A 21,223-nucleotide genomic window follows, 5' to 3' on the forward strand; every position below is an offset into this window, starting at 1 on the left:
TACCTATCACTTCAAGTTAACGCTGGTGCTACATGTAAAAAGGCACTTTATTGCTAGATTAGATTAGGGTGCCCATATGTACTACTTTCCAGAGGTCAGTTGAAGGGCTTTCCAGTCTGAATCCAGTTTAAAGATGAAGGCCTATATAAAAGTGGAAAGGAGGGGCCTTGAAATTGCTCATCCATACTCAGCATTCCCTGAGCAGGCACTCAGGCCCCACTATGATCACAATCTTCCCCACTATGGTGAGACATATTGTATATCACTTTAAATTATAGTCACTGCCCCACAAGCACTGCGTGTCTCTGCCTTATCGATGGGCTCAATATGCTCCCAACTCACCAGAGTCCCCAAGACAGTTTATGGCACTGCACAAACACCCCACTTGTTAAATTTCCTCAGTCCTTCCTCTTTCCTGCTGGTCTAGTAGGGGAGATAGTGGCTTAACAATCAGCCCCTCTCCCCATGGAGCTCTGGGAATTATAGGGGCTTTCCTAACAGCTAACTACAGCTCCCAGGATGCTCTGGGGGAAGCCATGATTGTTTAAAGTGGGATGATACTGCTTTAAATGTGTACTGCAGATGGGGGGGTCTTACTAGGCTGGCTCTGTCAGCTGTGATAGAAAGAGCAGCACTATACGAAAAGACAGAAGTGGGTGACTGTATACTTGAGAGAAAGGATATATACATTAAGATTGATGTGTTGATGCTTATTATATTCAATCTTAATATGAGATTATGGGGTTTTTTCTCCTTTATCTGTCTTTCCCTTTTCTTTTATTCTTTCTTTCTTTGTTAAATGTGTTATAAAATTAAAAATAATTTTCAAAAAATAATCATCAACCCAAACAAAAGACCTCTGAGCTGATGTTGGGAGGAAGCCATCAATGCAATGCAATGCATTCCTTCCAAGGCAAACAGCAGCATCTGAAGAATGATTTTTCACCAGGATTGCAATTGTGGAGAGGCGGATTAAAGGTTTGTTCCCCTTCCCACTTGATTTGCTCCCAGTGGCTGCTGTCTTCATTTTTTTTAACAACACTGTGAACATTATATACAAATACATATTTAATGTCATGTCCAGCTTGGCTGTCAGTTTGTAGCAAAGGTCTATCTAATCAAACTACTCCATTCAATCCCTGCCCAGTCTAAAGCCAGAATTGCTTTGAGAAATTGCTAAATTGAACTCACTTGTGTGAAAATGCAAATTAAGCAATGCATTTTTTAGCCTTCCAAAGTTGTAAACTGAAAAGTTAAACCGGAAAGTTGGGTCTCTCTCTCTCTCTCTCTCTCTCTCTCTCTGTGTGTGTGTGTGTGTGTGTGTGTGTGTGAGAGAGAGAGAGAGAGAGAGAGAGAGAGAGAGAGAGAGAAACGGTAGCCTTTCTGTCTCTCTGCTTCAATTATACCCCTTCTTTATTTTTCAATAGCAGCATGGCTTTATGACACAGTGATTCATGCCATCCTCACTACTGAGTTCAAGTTGCTTCACAGCAGTTTTCAGCAATGCAAAATGAAATATAAGTGGTAATTTCAGACAGTAGGGAATGGTTCATTCAGGATCTCGAGTAAGCAGGTGTGACCTAGGCAGGCCTACATGATAAACTAAACATTTTGTCTGGGAGTAGTCTTAAGCCTTTGCTCTGAATCTTCAGACAGTTTGTACCAAACAATTATATCCTAATTAAACACTGAAATGCTTCTTTCTTACCAGCAAATCCTTACACAAATTCTTCCTGTACCCTATTAAGGTCTTTTCCTAGTGCCAGAGCAGCACTGCCAAAAGCTGCTTCTGCCTTGGCAAGGGGATGGGTGAGGTCTGGCTCCCAGCAGTAGAAGCTGAATCTGGGATCCCAGCATTCGGTTTTATATTTTGATGGTGCTGTGCAGAGGGGCATAGAATTAGACTCCTACTTTCATAGACTTCAATGGAAAAATGGCAGCTTAAATGTAAGGATGTCACTTTTAGTGATTCATGGCTCTCATTGTACATTCTCAGCTGCCGTCTCATCAGAGATGCTTTCCTCTAAAGAGATTTAGCCGCTTACATGCTATGCTTTATATACAGACCTTGAACATCAGGTACCTCAGGTTAAGTACTTAATTTGTTCCAGAGGTCCGTTCTTAACCTGAAACTGTTCTTAACCTGAAGCACCACTTTAGCTAATGGGGTCTCCTGCTGCTGTTGCGCCGCTGGAGCACAATTTCTGTTCTCATCCTGAAGCAAAGTTCTAAACCTGAAGCACTATTTCTGGGTTAGCAAAGTCTGTAACCTGAAGCATATGTAACCTGAAGTGTATGTAACCCAAGGTACCACTGTAATGCAATCTGATGGTGAATTTTACCAAATATTGTTATAATGATAAAAGTCACAAAGTTGTATATCCAAATTGCATATAATGCAGTGCACTAATACAGTGGATTATGCCTTGACCTAAGAAGCAATATGTGTTCACAGAGCCAGACTTTCATGCACACTTTCATTTCTATGATTCAGACTGGGTTTTGAAGAGCTATGTATCAACATTGCAAAGTATGACAAGTCATCCAGTGGGAGTGTATAAGTCCCATCTACAAGAACATAGGAAGCTGCCTTTTATTGAATCAGACCATTGATTCATCTAGCTCATAAGAATAATAATTTATTATTTATACCCCGCCCATCTGGCTGGGCTTCCCCAGCCACTCTGGGTGGCTCAGTATTGTCTACACTGACTGGTAGTGACTTTCCAGGCTTTGGAGACAGAAGTATTTTCCAGATCTTCCTGGAGATATCTGCAGAAGCTCTTCTACTGAGCTAAGGCCCTTCCATATTGAAATGTGGATAGGATGGATAAGAATGCACATTGCTGCCTATGACTTGGACCACTAATCATGCACAACACCTTGTTTTGTGTAAGTACAGCTGGACTGGAGCCAGTAAATATATTCTAATATCACAGCACTTGAAAAAAGACATTTAAGACAACATAAAGGAAAGGGGGATATTGATATAAAAGATGTAGATTTCAGCATCTTACAAGTGTATTGTGCTTGTGCTTTTATACTTCTTTATCATCTGCAGGGTGATTGTTAACAAAGGCTTTCCCCAGTAGCTTGTAAGCAAAATGAAAGAGAAGATTTAATATGGATAATATGAAGCTCTTACCTATGTGCCAGAAAGCAGCTGATAAGGGTTTTTCTTTGTGAAGTGCTGTTTATATTCACAGGTGAGAGAGTACAGGCCATTTCTTCTGAGGACAGATTCATCTTTGTAGATAGAATCACAGAATTGTAGAGTTAAAAGGCACCCCAAGGGTCATCTAGTCCAGCCTCCTGCAATGCAGGAATCTCAGCGAAACCATTCATGAAAGATGGCCATCCAACCTCTGCTTACAAACCTCCATGGAAGGAGAGTCCACCACCTCCCAAGGGAGTCTGTTCCATTGGTGAACTGCTCTAACTTCAGAAAGTTCTTTCTGATGGTTACGGTAATCAGAATCTCTTCTGCTGTCACTTGAATCCATTGGTTCAGGCCCTATCCTCCAGAGCAGGAGAAAACAAGCTTGCTCCATCTTACATGTGACAGCCCTTTAGAAATGTGCTAATTTTTTATTTTACTTTGGATGCCAGACACTGACAAAGATCCAAAGGGGACCCTTCCCCCCCCCCCAGAAGTTAGCTTCTACAGGTAAAACACTCCTAAAGCTTTAATTCTGAAGTGGCTTGCTGGACATCATGGGTGAAAAGGACTGCCTTGGAAAAAGAGTCTTCAGGAGTCCAAGGTCCCCCGTTCCCATTATGGTTAGGAAATACTTTTTCAATGAATCTTAGCATAAAACAATTGCTAACTTTTAGTTGGACCCAGCATCCCAGAGCAGCAGCAGAATATAGGAGCAGCTCATCGTTGTTGCTGCAGAGGCAAACAGCCCTCCAGATGTTTTGGGGACTACAACTCCCGTCATCCCTAGCTAACAGGACCAGTGGTCAGGGATGATGGGGGTTGTAGTCCCAAAACATCTGGAGGTCCGAGTTTGCCAATGCCTGTCTAGCCTGACACAGGATGGAGGAGAGTAGTCGTAGTCATCACTCAAACACTTCATGTCTCAATGAGCCATCAAAGAGCAGAATATTCACATCACCAGACATCACCTCAACAAACACAATAAAATGATGACAAATCCCGATGTAGTGATTAGAGTCTCTGACTAAGGTTGCTTGAAATCCCCACTCAGCTGTGAAATTTGCTGGGTGATTGGGCCAGTCATTGTCTGTCAGCCTAACCTACCTCATAGGGTTGTTGTGGGGATAAAATAAAGGGTGGGAAAGCCATATATTATTAGAAGCTACCCTGAGTTTCTTTGAGGAAATGTGGGATAAAGATGTAATCTAAAAATAAGGTGATGTACATGCAGTGTATTTCCCCCCCCCCCCCCCGGCAGTATGCTGTGATATGGAGTACTAGCACCTTGTGGGTGGGGGTGGTATCTTTTAAGATATGAGTACTAACACCTCATTTTAAAAAGCACTTTGTACATGTATGTATAAATTAGCCTATCACCATTTTGTATCTTTTAAGCACCTCTACATATCACAATTAATTATCACACAAAAGAAAAGCAGGTGTAAAGACGTATATATTTTCCAAGCTCCAAAACCTGAGATAAAGCAACGGCCAAACAGTAGTCAAATAAAACCATTCACGTGTAATGTATCTGCCAAGCGGTAGTTGTCAAAACCTCAAAAAGAGAAATTTGAACTGCCTTGTGGTAAGTTTTGTTTACCAAACACAGCACCCAGCCCCATAGCCTCCAAAATAATATTATTCTTTTCTATAATTGTCATTTATTCTGTCTACTCTGATTGCAAAATCTTTTAAAGTACGTTAGTAAACTGAAACATTGAAAGCAGACACAAAATCTAATTATCCATTGTTTCAAAATACCATATGTTTCTTTTAACATCAAACAATGAAGTAGAACACATGCATATTTCAAAGAAGTCTTTGATAGTAATGGATAAGGAGAAAAGGCATTATCTTGGCCTATATACGGCACGTATGTTAAAATTTTTATTGAATGCTTTTATCTTGGCCAAATGTTTTACTTTTCCTCATACAAAGGGGTAAAAGAAAGCAGGCAATGTGGCTTGTCACTTCTATGGTAGACATAATTTTGGATCCAGTTATGATCCTGGAGACTATTTTTGGCATGTTGATCCTTCTTACAAAATGGCCAGATGTTCTTACTGACAGTATGAAGGAGCAGGGGAGACGTTGAAATAAAACATATATCGATAGCATCAGGAATAACCCAATTCTTTCTGAGTAGCGTAATCATTCCAAAATGCAAATGAAAGCAATTGCTTTTAATGCTGGAAGAAAAACTTATCTGCTGGTTGTGTGTTTTTTTTAACCAGCTGGAAAAAGGAATAATTCTAATCACAGCATACAACCAAAGTATACCCTTTCTTCACATTCAAGTAAATGGATCTTGAATAAGAATTTAAATGTCAGTAAGAGGGGTCTAAAGAATCCTTTGCCAAAATAAGCCAAAAGATTGCCCATGTGGCTCTGGGAAAACAATAATTGCACAGGAGAGAGGAGAGGTAACGTGTACACTCACTCCGCCCCTGCCTTTGTCAACCATGTTGTCCCTTCCCAAAGCCTGTTGAGAGGTTGAGAGCACATCTGCAGTAGAGCTGCCTACTGAACCCACAGAAGCTGTCCCTGTGAGCTGGAGCCCTGAACAGCGGTGGGGATAAACATGCACGACTCCTCTATCACTCAGTTTCTCCTCTATCGCACCATTGTAGCACTTACGTTTGACTAATGTCAGCTTATGGAAGCGAGAGCTGGACCATAAAGAAGGCTGATCGCCGAAGAATAGATGCTTTTGAATTATGGTACTGGGGGAGACCCATGGACTGCAAGAAGATCAAACCTATCCATTCTTAAGGAAATCAGCCCTGAGTGCTCACTGAAAGGACAGATCCTGAAGCTGAGGCTCCAATACTTTGGCCACATCATGAGAAGAGAAGACTCCCTGGAAAAGACCCTGATGTTGGGAAAGATGGAGGGCACAAGGAGAAGGGGACGACAGAGGACGACATGGTTGGACAGTGTTCTCGAAGCTACCAGCATGAGTTTGACCAAACTGCAGGAGGCAGTGGAAGACAGGAGTGCCTGGCATGCTCTGGTCCATGGCGTCACGAAGAGTCGGACATGACTAAATGACTAAACAACAACAAATGTACATATGCTTCATTTCAAGAAGCAACAGTGTCCCCCCCCCCCCAAACAGTTCCAAGAAACAGCAAATTTCATTTCTGGCACAAGGAGAAGGGGACGACGGAGGACGAGATGGTTGGATAGTGTTCTCGAAGCTACCAGCATGAGTTTGACCAAACTGCAGGAGGCAGTGGAAGACAGGAGTGCCTGGCATGCTCTGGTCCATGGGGTCACGAAGAGTCGGACATGACTAAATGACTAAACAACAATGTCAGCTTCTGGTGCTCTTTGGCTACTTGTTGTTCCTAAGAACACCACACCAGCTGCATCACTAACATGCCATTCTGTGTGGGATAAAAGCGAGAGAGGATTTTGCAGTTTCCAAACTCTTTTCTTTTCTTCTACTTCCTCTGTTGTTGTTATTCTTTGTAGATTTGTTCATTCTTTTTATTGCATTGTGAAAAATTTCAATAAACCTTTTTTAAAACAAAAAATATGCCATTGGGTCTCTTCCAAGCATGCTGGGATTTTACAATGTAACAGAGCACAGTTTTTTGTACGCTACTTCTCCAACCACACTGAACAATCAAAACTGAAGCCATTTAACAGTATTGTAGGATACTCATGAAATGAAATACAACTCAGTTTGTACTACTGGTGCAGTAATCCTCCAGTTTCTAGTGTTTGCACTCTGTAGGTTCAGTGTTGTACACAGTTACCTGGGAGTAAATCACTGAACTCAGTGAGATTTGCCTCTGAGTAGGCATGCTAAGGCTTGCACTGCAAAATACCCCAAGACATCATGGTAATAATGTGCCGTTTCAGTTCACTCTACTGAACTCTATGTGCCTAAATCCCCTTCTGTGCTTGAGTTTGTCCTTCCTGCTGTGCAATTAAATGCCATTCGAATCCTGATATCATCGTAGCAGATTGAGCTTGCCCTCATGATCTTTTGCCATGGTCCAATCAAGAGAGAATAATAGATTTTCAATGTAGGGTTAGCCCAGCTTAATCTCTGTTATATGTTTCCTACCTGCAAATAGAGAATAGAACAGTTAGAGTTCAAGAGCTCCCCTACATAACTATCATTATATTAAGTAGAATTATTATTCCTGTGTAGGCTAAAACTCAACCTTAATGATAGCCTCTGTATTATCATTAGTAGGTGTTTTCCTCATGATCCTGTTTTTGAACGCTGTTTTCCCTGACTCATCCTACCAGCAAAGGAAAATGAGAGCTAACCTTCAATGCCTCAGGGGGACAAAAATCCCCTGTCAACCAAAACAACTGTTGTTTAAGACAAAGGAAAAGTAAGGTGTTGCTACATCTGCCTCCTCCTCTGTGGGAGATAAGCACACATATCCCACAGAGCTCTCCGCCCTGAATAGTCCGACATTATTTTTTGTTCTATTTTTAAAGTAATGTTCTGTGCACAGGTGAGTCTCATGCTGGGATTCTGATGGATTTAAGGTCTTAGTATGCAGATTAGTATGGAAATGGGGAAAGGAGGCGGGAGGAATATGTATTGTTTTCCACACTGCAGAAGTCTACTCACATCGGGGGCTTTTTCAAATTAGCATTGTTTTGAGATTACTTTCCACTAACACAGCTGAAAAGTTCATACAACAGCAACACTTCATATCTCTGAGTAAAACAGATGCTTGACAGTGCAACCCTGAGTGTGCTTACCATACCCACGGCAGTGGTATGGGACTGTAGCAGTGGTGGGCTAGGAAAGAAATATTATTTTTCCTTGGTTCATTTTGGTTTTTGAAATATATTTTGTTATTCATTCATAAAAATGACATTCATTTCTTTAGAGAGCCATTAAGATCACATGCATTTCTTTACTTACATGTCATATTGTTGGTTCCTTTATTTTAAGTAGCAACGAAACTGGTTTCAACAGCTCCCTACTGGTAGCCATTGTTCTATTTTCAGAGGCTCTGAGGCATTCTTGGTTCATGGGGAGGCATAGCTCAGTGGTAGAGCATCTGCTTCGCACACAGATGAGGTTTAATATCCAGCCTAAAAACCTAGGACAGGCACAGACAAACTCAGCCCTCCAGATGTTTTGGGACTACAACTCCCATCGTCCCTAGCTAAGAGGACCAGTGGTCAGGGGTGATGGGAACTGTAATCTCAAAACATCTTTGTTTTGTACGATTCCTTGCAAATGAAGGTGTTAAATGTTCGGAAAAGTCAGGAGGCCTGGGCAGGCCGGGGGCCTGGGCACGCCGGGTCATCTTCTTATATACCTGCTGGGATTGACAAGGCATCTGACTCTACCTGAATCTCATAGCTCTCCTGTAGCTGCCTGTGATTAGTTATCATTAACTCTTGGGGGGGAAAGCATCACACGTCATGTGCATGGATGTTGCTGAACTGATTAACCAACTAGAAGAATTACTGTTAATAGCACCAGTTTTCCTATAACTTGATATTGCTGGATAGTTTTGATGAACTGCAAAAGCATTTTTAGTTTGCTTTCTGTTTCCACCCTGGAACTTTTCTTTATTAGTGCCACTTTGTTTTGTATGATTTTCTGCTTGTATATGTTGATAATATAATTTATGTGCCCATTGTATGCCTCACTCTTCCCAGACCTGCTCTCTTTTGGCCTGTATTTTGGAGCTTTATAATTTAGGAAGACTTTGGAAGAACTGGTTGACAAGTCTTATCAGTTGCTGACCTATGAGAAGATTTTATTTGCTGCTATTCTGTTCTTTTGATGCACCAGGGTTTACACCAGCATAATAGAGTTGGCCAGGATGCCAGAAGGGATACAATTTATGAGCTTTCTCCATTATCTGCACAGCAGGGGGTGTTCAGTCAACAGTGCAAAGGCTGAGCTGAAGTATTCCCTGCTGGTTACCTGCTTTCAGAAATAGGATTCACTGTTTGGTAGTGCCCAATTGGTTAGCTGTCAGATTCTAGAGCTCCCTATTGGTGGCTCTTAGGTAATTCATAAAATACAGAGTCCATTCATAAAACACAGTATTCATTCATAAAGCAGTAACATAAATCTTCATTGCTACATATTGGGTTTATACAATATTTCAGTGGTCGAACATACAAGCTTATGGCCATTCTGTAGTGTAGTGCTTATGCAACTGTGAATAAAAGGTGGCTGGGCTCATTGTCTCAGGGTTGGGGGGGAGAGGCGACAAAACTGATTTGATTAGTGCCACTTTATTTTGTACGATTCCTTGCAAATGAAGGTGTTAAATGTTCGAAAAAAGTCAGAAGCCCAAGGCAGTATAAGTTCCTCAACTAAGTTTGTTCAACATTTGTCAGTGACAACAGCTCACTCATAGAGAACTAAACTGACTGGACAACACAATAATGAACCCGAGCATGAACTTTGACAGTTGACAGTTGAAAATGCATGCCCTTACTTGCCATTAGAAAGTTTGTCTACTAACGCTTATACGATTGGTTAGAACGTGCCTTGTAACATAAGATGTGTTAAACCCAATACATAACATGGACTGCAAGAAGATAAACCTATCCATTCTGAAGGAAATCAGCCCTCAATGCTCACTGGAAGGACAGAACCTGAAGCTGAGGCTCCAATACTTTGGCCAACTCATGAGAAGAGAAGACTCCCTGGAAAAGACCCTGATGTTGGGAAAGATGGAGGGCACAAGGAGAAGGGGACGACAGAGGACGACATGGTTGGACAGTGTTCTCGAAGCTACCAGCATGAGTTTGACCAAACTGCAGGAGGCAGTGGAAGACAGGAGTGCCTGGCATGCTCTGGTCCATGGCGTCACGAAGAGTCGGACATGACTAAATGACTAAACAACAACAAATGTACATATGCTTCATTTCAAGAAGCAACAGTGTTCCCCCCCCCCCAAACAGTTCCAAGAAACAGCAAATTTCATTTCTGGTTTTCAACACACAACGTGAGGTGTTGAAAGACTTGGTGATGCTACCTTTGGATGTCAGCCTCAGATTAGAATGTGATGAAAGAGGACATACAGCATTACTGGACAGTAAAATGCCTCCAGCCGCAAGCAAACCTGTCCTTGTTAATTTTATCTCAAACCCATTAGTGATTTGTCACTGCCTCTGAATTCTTCAATCCATTTTCTCTATAAAAATGTCGAGCTGTCTCTTAAATTCATTTATGCCATTGGCTTTTATGACCTTCCTTGAGATCTTACTTTTTGTTATTTCCCATCTTGTATGAAATAGCTCTGCCTGAGTGAATTCCCGGGTTGCTCTTAATTTTCTATTTTTGGCTCTGAGGCTGTATGTCCCCTAGTTACTAAATTCCTTACCAACAGAAACATTTTGTGCAATTAATTAATTTTTTTGACCCAGTCTATTATCAATTAATTGGCCAAAATACCTATAAAAATAACCTCAGCTCAGTCCACATCTGGCAGCTTAAAAAAAAAATATATTACGTGCAGAAAATTATGAAAAGTTGCAGAAATTAGGAAGGGATTGTTCACATAGGGAGTACACACAAACTGTTCTCATCCCAACACTTCTTTGGTGATCACTTGTAGCCGAGTAAGATTGTCTTCCATAAACATGGTTTTAACAGTGAGTCTGTAAGTGGCTGTGGAGTCCAATTCTGGATCCACACGTCCTTCCACAGTGGGGAAATTGGTTTCTGGGTGCGAGTTGATCACGGTGTGGATTTGCCAAGCGTGCCTTCCTCTTAGCACGTTTCTCCCTTGTGTCCTGAGTTTGAGTGTCTTCAAAGCCCATGACACCTTTGGTAAAGGCTGTTTTCCAACTGGAGCGCTCGCAGGCCAGTGTTTCCCAGTTGTCAGTGTTTATACTACATTTTTTAAGATTTGCCTTGAGACAGTCTTTAAACATCTTTTGTTGACCACCAGCATTACACTTTCCATTTTTAAGTTCGAAATAGAGTAGTTGCTTTAGAAGATGATCATCAGGTAGATTATTCAGGACTTTAATCCATGTCCCTAGAAAATATGTTTATGGTAGCTGGGAGTTGGACAATCAATCTCTGAAACTCTGGACAGCCCCTTGTGGCCTTTGCTTGATTTTGGCTATGGTAAAATAAGGCATACAAATATATATAATCCTTGGAAATAAGTTCCATTGAAATCAATGTGGCTTTACTTCCATGTAAATTTTAAAGCATCATGTTGGCAGCCACAAATCATGATATAGTTTAAATGCAACAAAGCTTACCCAAAAGAAGCCAGGTAAAACAGTTTATGTTCCAGTTCAGTTTTGAAAAACAGACTTACCTATTCACAATTAGGCTTCATAGAATCTAGAGTTGGAAGGGACCCAAGGGTCATCTAGTCCAACCCCCTGCAGTGCAGAAATCTCAGCTAAAGCATCCATGACAGGTGGCCATCCAACCTCTGTTTAAAAACATCCAAGGAAGGAGAGGCCACCACTTCTCATGGGAGTCTGTTCCACTGCTGAACAGCTCTTACTGTCAGAAAGTTTTTTTGAATGTTTAGTCGGAATCTCCTTTCTTGCAACTTGAAGCCATTGGTTTGAGTCTTACCCTCCAGAGCAGGAGAAGACAACAATGCTCTCTCCCCCATGTGACAGCCCTTAAAATATTTGAGGATGGTTATCATATCCCCGCTCGGTCTCTTCTTTTCCAGGCTAAACATGCCCACCTCCTTGAAGCACTCCTCATAAGGCTTAGTTTCCAGACCCTTGATCATCCTGGTTGCCCTCCTCTGCACACTTTCCAGCTTGTAAACATCCTTCTTAAATTGTAGTGCCCAAGTGTGGTCTGACTAAGGCAGAATAGAGTGGTACGATTCCTTCCCTTGATCTGGACACTATACTTCTGTTGACGCAGCCTAGAATAGCATTAGCTTTTTTGATGCTGCATCCACATGGTTGACTCATGTTAAGCATGTGATCCACCAGGACCCCTAGATCTTTTTCACATGTACTACTAGGAAGCCCGGTGCCCCTCCAAATTTTGAATCTGGTTCTTCCTGCCTAAGGGCAAAAACTTACATTTGTCCTTACTGAAATTCATTTTGTTAGCTTCAGCCCAGTTCTCCAATCTGTTAAGGTCAATTTGAATTCTGATTCTGCCTTCTGTGGCATTGGCTACCCCTCCCAGTTTGGTGTAATCTGCAAATTTGATGAACACCCCCTCAACTCCTTCATCTAAGTCATTTATAAAGACATTGAACAATAACAGGCCTGGGACAGAACCCTGTGGCACCCCACTTGTCAATTTTTCCAGAATGATGAGGAACCATTAATGAGTACACTTTGGGTTTGGTCAGTCAACCAGCTACAAATCCACCTAACAGTTACCTCGTTCAACCTACATTTTACCAGCTTCCTCACGAGAATATCATCAAATGCCTTACTGAAGTCAAGATACACTATATCCACAGCATTTCCCTGATCCATCAGGTTTGCAATTCCATCAAAAAAAAATAAATCAGATTGGTCTGGCATGACTTACTTTTAAGAAACCCATGCTGGTCTTAGGAATCACAGCATCTTTTTCTAAATGATCACAGACCAACTGTTGAATTATCTGTTCTAGGACCTTCCCTGGTATCAATGTCAAGCTTGGTAGTTACCTGGGTCTTCCTTTCCCCCCTCTTTGAAGATGGAGACAACATTTGCCCACCTCTAGTCTGTAGGGACTACCAGAGCCTAGGACTTGCTGATCAGAAGGTTGGCAGTTCAAATCCCCGCGATGGAGTGAGCTCCCGTTGCTCAGTCCCTGCTCCTGCCAGCCTAGCAGTTCCAAAGCACATCAAAGTGCAAGTAGATAAATAGGTACCGCTCTGGCAGGAAGGTAAACGGCGTTTCCGTGCGCTGCTCTGGTTCGCTAGAAGTGGCTTAGTCATGCTGGCCACATGACCCGGAAGCTGTACGCCGGTTCCCTTGGCCAATAAAGCAAGATGAGTGCTGCAACCCCAGAGTCGGCCGCGACTCTGGGGTCCCTTTACCTTTACCTTAGTCTGTAGGGACCTCACCTATTCTCCAAGAATTCATGCCCATGCCCATGCGTTTACCCACAGGAATTTCCCTGTAGAGTCAGGTTCACAAGCATATGACCAAGTACAGCAGTGTGCATACAAATTCTATTTATTTGGTAATTCTATACCTCACTTTTTGATTGACATCCTCAAAGCAACTTACAATGTTTATAAAATACTTGGATACAGAATATGCCACCCCTGAACAACTACACCCAAGAAAGAATGGCATTCCTCTCAGTGTGAAGCAGGAACCTGATGTCTTCCTTAACTGCCTCCCCTCCAACTTCTTTTCCTCAGACCAGTTGGCGGTAGGTGCTTCCATGGTTTTCTAGATTTGACCAGATATAACACTTTCATTTCCCTTTTGTAGTTAAAACTTTGACACCTTGGGTTTGTCATGGAAGTCCCATACTATCGTTTCCTACCGTACAGTAAAAATGTATCCTACCACATACATTCTAGAAAGTTGCTCGCTGTTTTATCATGGTGCAACATGCAAACCAATGGCCCGTGCATTAGAGAGGCCTTTTAAGTGCAACTGTAAATAAATTTCTGTGCTTGCAAAGAAGCAAACATAAATAAAGTTCAAAGGCAAAACACTCTGAGACATAAATCAGGCTTTGAGTTCACTTTCTAATATATATATTTACATAGGTAAATGAATAAAGAAGAATGAAATTAAATACAACACTCCACTGCTAATAGTGTCAGGCAAATAACAAATTTACAAAACTAATCTGTTCTGCACAAGCTGAGCTAATGAGTGTCATATGGGTCACATCCTCAAATTGCAAATAAATGCTATCATTTATCAAACTAACATGTTATTCAATAAATCTTCACCGCCACTCTTTGTACTTATCTACTGTATCATTTCATATTTATTTCTGATTTAAGAAACTGTTTCCCGTGTCTGACCTCATATAATGGAAAACTACAGAAATCAGACAGTAGCTAATTCAAGAGCCATATAATTTAGAGCTAAACAGAGTCAGAGACCACTGTTGGCGTGCTCCTGTTTCACTGCACTGTGTATCCTGAGCACAGATATTAACAACTGTTTGTGTTTCTGTGAGAATGCAAAACAGTGTGGCTTTTGAAAGACTTCAGAATGCACCAAGTTCAAATATGAAGGACTGTCACTCTTAGTGGAGTTTCCCTTCACCTGATGAGTGGGGTTAAGGAGATGTGGGGCAATATTAATTTCCATCATTACACATACATTTCATTGAGTGAACTGTTATTTTTAAATCATAAGCCACACTGAGCAGAGGCAGGAAGTGAAAACAAATAAAGGCTCTATTAATGCAAATTTGAGATAAAAGAGCCAATGTCAAAGGCTTGGGATCCCTAGATGTTTGCCTCAGGCAGCGCTTTGCAGAAGGGTGTGCTTGGCAGTGATTAGGGTATTCAAATGGCAGAAAATTTCAAGGCATATGAATGTTAATTTAGTCTGTGTCTCAAACTGCAGCTAAAAATCCTCTCACCATCTGCAGCTTGCGCTAGGAAGTGGTGTGGAGGGTTAGTTGAAAGCAGAAGATTCATTAATGCTCTCTTGAATCAGGGGTTAAGCGTGGAAAGGAAAACCTCTTTTTCCATGAGTGAGTCAGCTACTGAGTGAGATTCTATTCTTTTTGGGAAGGGTTCCAAACACAAAGCCCCAGCTGTTGGGTTGGAAAGGGGAGCTGTATGTGCAGGACCTGTTTGTGCATAAGTTCCCCTTCCAACTGAGGATACATGTGCTTCCTTAGCTGGGTTGCGGCTGATTTGTGAGAATGCATATAGGACAGGTAGTCAACAAGGTGTTGTTGCAGGTGTTGTTGGACCGCAAGTCCCATTATCCTTGGTTATTGACCATACTAGCTCAGGCTAGTGGGCGTCCAAAAACATCTGCAAGGCATCATGTTGACTACCCTTGGCATATATATATCATAGGAGGGGAACAGGATCTGGCTGGTTGGCCAGATCCTGGACTCCCTTACCACCTGTGGGCCACTTTGACAGGTCAGTATGACCGCCCATCTGTCAACAGCAGCATCATCACATCAGGTGACCCAACTTCAAAGAAAAGAATTGGGAGTGCACTCTAAGTGAGCCCCTGATAATTTCCTTTCTTCTTTTGCAGCCCTACGTGGGTTTGCACCATCACCACCAAGGCAAAATATGGCTCTCTGTAGCCAATCCCAGCAGCAGTTGCAGTCAGCATTTATCAGCTGACCAATGCTGACTGCGGTGCTTGCTTTTTGCAAGAAAAGGTGCCAAATACAAGCTCCAGTTTGCAAAGGAATAATTTGGACTGCAATCTGGAGTGCACTTTTAGGCTCCCTGGTAATTCAAATCCCCAAAATGCAAGAAGAAACTTGCACAATTTCATAGGGATCCCCAGAATCAGTTCATACATCCATTAACTCAGGTATATGGTTGCATGAGTCTTACTTTATCTAACTGCATATGGGAGGGAGTGAACAGATAAGGCGGAAAACTGTACCACATGTTCATTGGAAGATTATGCCCTCGTCCTGCTTACTTTCTTTTTACAGTTGTAAGGGGTGGGGGAGCACTGAAAGACAAGGTCTTTTTTCAGAAGTGACATTGTCTGTGCTCCTGTGGTGAGATGGGGTTAATTACAGCTACAGTCTTAGACAGGAATTCATCCATCCTGTAGCCATAAGGGACAGAATGCTGTAACATCTTGCCTTCAAACATCATTCTCCCTTTCTCCCCCACCCCTCTTAGAAATATTTGATTTATGTTGAACCTGCTTCTCAGTGCTTGCGCTATTGTGGAAACAGATAGGAAGTTGTTTCTGAAATCCACATGCCTCAACACTTAACTCACTTAAAATCATGGCCTTTCTGTACCCTTCTAAAGTAGTGCCCAAGGGGCCCATTGCAAAAGGAAGGGGGGGCAAACACCTCTGCTCAAACCCTGAAATACTTCTGCAGATTCTTACTTGGGGTGCTCTGGCAAACTGCCTTAAAGAAGCTACCGAAGCCTTCAGAAACACCATGTGTTGGGTGAAATTGCTGGCAGCTCTTGCATGACCACCATGGAAATTCTTGTCCGTACCTTTAAGGCATTGGTGATGGTGGTAGTAGGTTCTGCCATCAGAGCTGTGCAAGTGCATTGCTGGGGTCTTGGTTGTCGCCCCTGGTGACATTAACAGCTCAAGTAACTGTCCAGTTGGCATCTGTGTACTTGCACAGTGATGGTTGCAGCATCCCCTTTAGGACCATGAAATTCCTACTTCTAGTGCAATAACTCCTGGAAGTAAGCAGACTTCCTCATTGGCCGACTACCTCATTGGCCAATGTTCCCTATAAACTATTAGGAACAAAAAAATTGTCATCCCATCCAAAACAAAGCTATACGCTATCACATGCAAGTCACATTTGGGTGCATTGTTGGTTTGTTTTTTTGTTTTTTTGTTTAAATTCTTCTTGATTAAGACATTGAATAAGGTCTAAACCATGGAATCCGTTCTTTCCACTCACGAATATCAGTTAAACTTCTAACTGTTCTGCTAACGTATTGCTCTGTGTACAGCTTTGTGCTAGCTGGCAAGGAACCATCCCTGAAGAAAACTGGGGTGCCCTAGGCCTAGAAGAAGCCAATATGTTCTTGGAAGTACCCCAAGTTTTCTGAACATCTGGCTCTAATAGAACTGTTCTATGGTGACAGTAATATATTTTCAGCTAAGACCCTCTGAGGACCAACTGCATGTGTCAGCATCTGTGTAGCACCTTGTAATGGCATTCTGCAATGTCACCTTCCTGAACGAACTCTTCTCATTGCAACAACATATCACAACCTTTGCTCAGAGAAATGTGAGAGGCTGGTGACCAGTCCTAGGTGGTTCCTTAATGCAGATAATGCTTTTGGCCAATGGCAATAGGATTAAAGGGTAAAAGGGTTTAAGAGTATGGAGATATGTTGACAGAATATTATTTTTTAAGGAATGTATTCACTTGTATTCCAACAAAGAACAGAGTAGGTTTGCAGGCTAAGGGTATTGGGTCTAGCTTTCCCATACTCATGCTGTTACTTGTAATTCACTTAGAATCCCTGCAAGAGAATTGCCATTTTGACTTTTATATTTGACAGCTGAAATCTCAGTTTGGCTTTTGCATGGCTTGAATGCAGCTTAATGTACAAAAGTAAGAGTCACACCCATGACTCTGCCCACTTTTGCCCCGGCTGCCCTTACCACTGACTAGCATGTGGGCCTTGAAAGGCTTCCCAGGAGGAAATGCATACCTTGGGCCGAAAAAGGTTTCCCATCCCTATCCTAGCACAAGGATACATTTAAGAGCCTGCTGAAATTCTTCTCTGGTAGTCCAAAGTGGGACTTATCCCCTGAAAGACTTGATTTGTGTCTATTTGGTTATGTATCAGACAGATTCTTGACAGGTCAACAACCCTTCCAAATCCTGATTAGACCTAAAACTGCAATCCTATGCACATTTACCAGGGAATAATCCCCATTAAGCATAATAGGACTTACCTCCAAGTAAAGATGTATAGGCTGTTGAGATACTTCAGATGAGAGTGTCTTGCTTTGCTGTTATGGTAATGATGTATTTTAATGTTTCCCTTTAAATATAAAAACCTACCAGCGTATATGTGTCTTACAAATCATTTGCATATAGTTTATGTCACTGAAACTCCACAATGCATAGCCAAATTGCTAAAAATGTATTTACCTGATATTAACTGTTGTGTTTCCTACTGCAAATGCCTTACATATGTTTAGTCAGCTATTTCTAATATGGCATGCACCATTAAAGATCAAGTAAATGTGTTTGTCGCGGCTGCCTGTTTAAACTGGCCTAATATACCATTCATAATAAGCAAGATGTACACAAGCATTGTAAGCTATTTTATAAATCATCGTTATTAAAATACATGGGCTGCAATCCAGAGAAACAGAGCAATGTATTCTGTGGTGCTTTCTACGAGCTGCCTATGACTGACTGAACATGCTGGCGACAAAATTCAGCAGGGTTGTCAAATACTGTTTTCAGTGCATGTAGCATCAAGAGTTGCTGACAGAAAAGCAAACAAGTGGTGTGTGTGTGTGAGAGAGAGAAGGCCTATTGTAAAGGAGGATTTAAATGCTAAATCATAGCCAAACTCTTAAATTGAAACAGATGGCTTTTCAGTGTTGTTTGCATACTTTTACTGATCTGGACTGTAAATGCAGTGCTGTAAAGCACTTTTTAAGATACAATTTTTTTTATGAACACTGTTACAACATAATTTTTCTGCACGCGTACCTCCGTAGCGACTTCATTAATAGATTATCTGAAACCCTGTTTTGATGCCTATGCAGAAGGTAAATGGGAAGGTGCAATACAGAAAGGGTGTATTGATAGAATAATTACGAAGGAGATGGGTGCACAATGAATGAAGTAAACCAGTTGTCTTTCAGCACTAAAGTAGATACACTTCACTTTTTACAGCATATAAATAATGAACCTGTTAATTCCCATATTGGCTGTTCAAGGAAGCCGCATGCTTCAGACTTCCCTACTGACCCTCTTGAGTGTTAAGATCGGCAGAAGGAGCTCTTTCTATAGTTTGGTCTCCCTCGTAAGCTTGGGCATTAGGAGTCTGGGAGAGGACCTTCTCTGTGGCAGCCTTTAAGCTGTGGAATTCCCTCCCCGCAAAAATGCATCTGGTACCTTCATTGCACAGCTTTTGTCATACTTCTAGGACTCACCCTATTCTTTTGGTTTTAAATTACTTTTAATATTGTAGGGTGTTCTGTTTTGTTTTGTTTTGCTTTGCTTTTTTGCTTTTTTGCTTTGCTGGTTGTTGTTTTCTGTAACCTGTCCTGGGATCGCCCTGGTGAAGGGCAGGTAAGAAATCTAAAAATAATAATAATACCAGCAGCAGGTTTGTTTCCATCATGTTCATTCAGTTTGAAAGAGAACTTGAAAAAGAAACCGACCCTGTTTGAATATGCTCTCAAGAAGCAGGAGAGATGTAACCCACTGAACTTCATTATGTTCTTTGCACATTGATAGATCACAATTAAACTATAATATCCCCATTTCTGATAATTCTGCATTTAATGTTCAAATAACAGCTCTATCCAGCTTCAGAAGGAAAGAAAGAAGGAATATACAAAAGAAACTGCAATGTGACATCTGAAGATGGGCCCCTAGAAAATTATGCTTTGCCAATTCATTTTTAATGTTGAAAGTCATGAAAAGAATCTTTCCCTTGTTTGGGTGCAGCAAAGTTGTTCTTGCCAAAATGCCCAGTGGCCAGTTTGGGTGCAGCAAAGTTGTTCTTGCCAAAATGCCCAGTGGGCAAGAGTGTTGCCTATGTATTGAGACATTGACCAACATCAGAAATTATTGTGGGTGAATTGCTTCTATCCAAACATTTGGTCCAATTGCTACATAACTGAACAAGATATGAACCTGCCTTATACTGAATCAGATCAATTTTCCATCTAGGCCAGTACTCTCTACCAGCAAACATTTCGCTGGGTCTCAGTCTGAGGTCTTTTCTACCGTAATGCCATGTTTCACCCCATTTGGAGAAATTTCCATGCCCCCAGTATCCAGAGAAGACAAAGGCTGAAATCCTAAAATGGGTGGGGGACTGAAGGTGGCTGGACTGCTTTATCCAAAGCTCTTATCAGGCTCTTAATGTTAGGATTGAATGTAAGGCTTCCACACTGTCACTAAAAGACAATCTGCTTGTTGTAGAATAACCAGCAGAGGCTCCCAGGAGGATCTCAAGATCAGCCTGATCTGTATCTGTGACTGCTAGGTTCCCTGTTCCAAAGTTGTTTGGGGCATTAAATGCCAGCCACAAAACATTGGGCTTGGCTCATAGGTAATAGGCCACAATGCTGAACTTTCAACACTGGTGTAAAATTGCATGTCCCACTAAGCATCCTAGCAGATGCATTTTGTAGTAACTGTAGTTTCCAAACTAGCCACAAGGGTGGCACAAGTGCAGCCCCACATATAACATATTATAGTAGTCTAATAATAAGTGTAACAATGACTAGACCACCATGGCAAGGCCAACCCTGTCCAGGAATAGTCATAACCAGTGGTAGTGCTATTTTTCTAGAAAAAGGGGTGCCGGAACTCACCATGAATGCCTCCCTCATTCTCTTAACATGGCAATGGTGCCCACTGAGTTCTGCTGAGTTTCAGCTGGAAAAAGCCATGGTAGTGATTGATCTAAGAGCATCCTTAAACCATCCAACTGCTCTTTCAGAGGGACTGCAAGACCACCCAGCTCAGTTCTCAGACCTGCCATTATCAAAGTTGCTGTGTGTGCAGAATAAGGTCCAATTTGTGCAACAGAACTTAATGCCCTCTCTTCCCTGTCCCATGCCCACCTGCAGCCTCTAAATGTGCTCTGGAAGATTAGGTGAACCCCCAGAACAGGTTTGAAGGGTGCAGGGGAGGAGAGGGTGGAAAACCTCATCTTGCAAATGGACTTCATCCCCCCCCCCACCACTTAGCACATTAAATTCAACCCATTGTTTTCTTTCCAAAAAGCCAGGGAGCTGCTGCAGAAGTTTGCATTTGTTCATTACTAACTTCAAGAGACTAACCTCACAGATAAATAGCTGTGTTAAGAACAAGGGGTAAAATAGACAGAGGTTGGCAAACTGCAAGAATGAATCAAACTTAAAATGAATCTGACTCATGTTATCATATCTTCTGTGAGATATAGGAAACAATCAACTCAAGGTCATGAAGTAAAATAATTGAGGCAGCAGGTTGCAGAGAGTGCAAAAAATCTTACAACAGAGCAGCAAATGGCACTATCTGAAGCCAAAGTGCATAGCATTAAAGGCTGGCCCCGTTATTTTGACTGAGGCAGAAAATCCCATGTGCACCGCTCTGTGTGAGTAAAAATACAACAAGAAATCAAATTACTAAGCATTTGCTACCCTTTCACAACACCCAAAATCAACTGCCTGAGGCAGCTCTGCCTAATAGTAGAGCCAGCCTTGACCATAATAAAAGTACATGACTGCAGAGGTTTCTGGGGTGTGAGTGCTATTACA

At 41.8% G+C, this 21,223-nt stretch overlaps 1 long non-coding RNA gene across 1 annotated transcript in view; it reads left to right on the forward strand.

Moving 5' to 3' along the window:
• LOC307226585 overlaps positions 1 to 21,223 on the forward strand; it is a 168,633-nt gene that overhangs the window by 19,344 nt on the left and 128,066 nt on the right. The window lies entirely within an intron of this gene.

Source organism: Podarcis cretensis (genome assembly GCF_951804945.1).
Source record: "Podarcis cretensis genome assembly, chromosome: 1".
Lineage (NCBI taxonomy): Eukaryota > Metazoa > Chordata > Lepidosauria > Squamata > Lacertidae > Podarcis > Podarcis cretensis.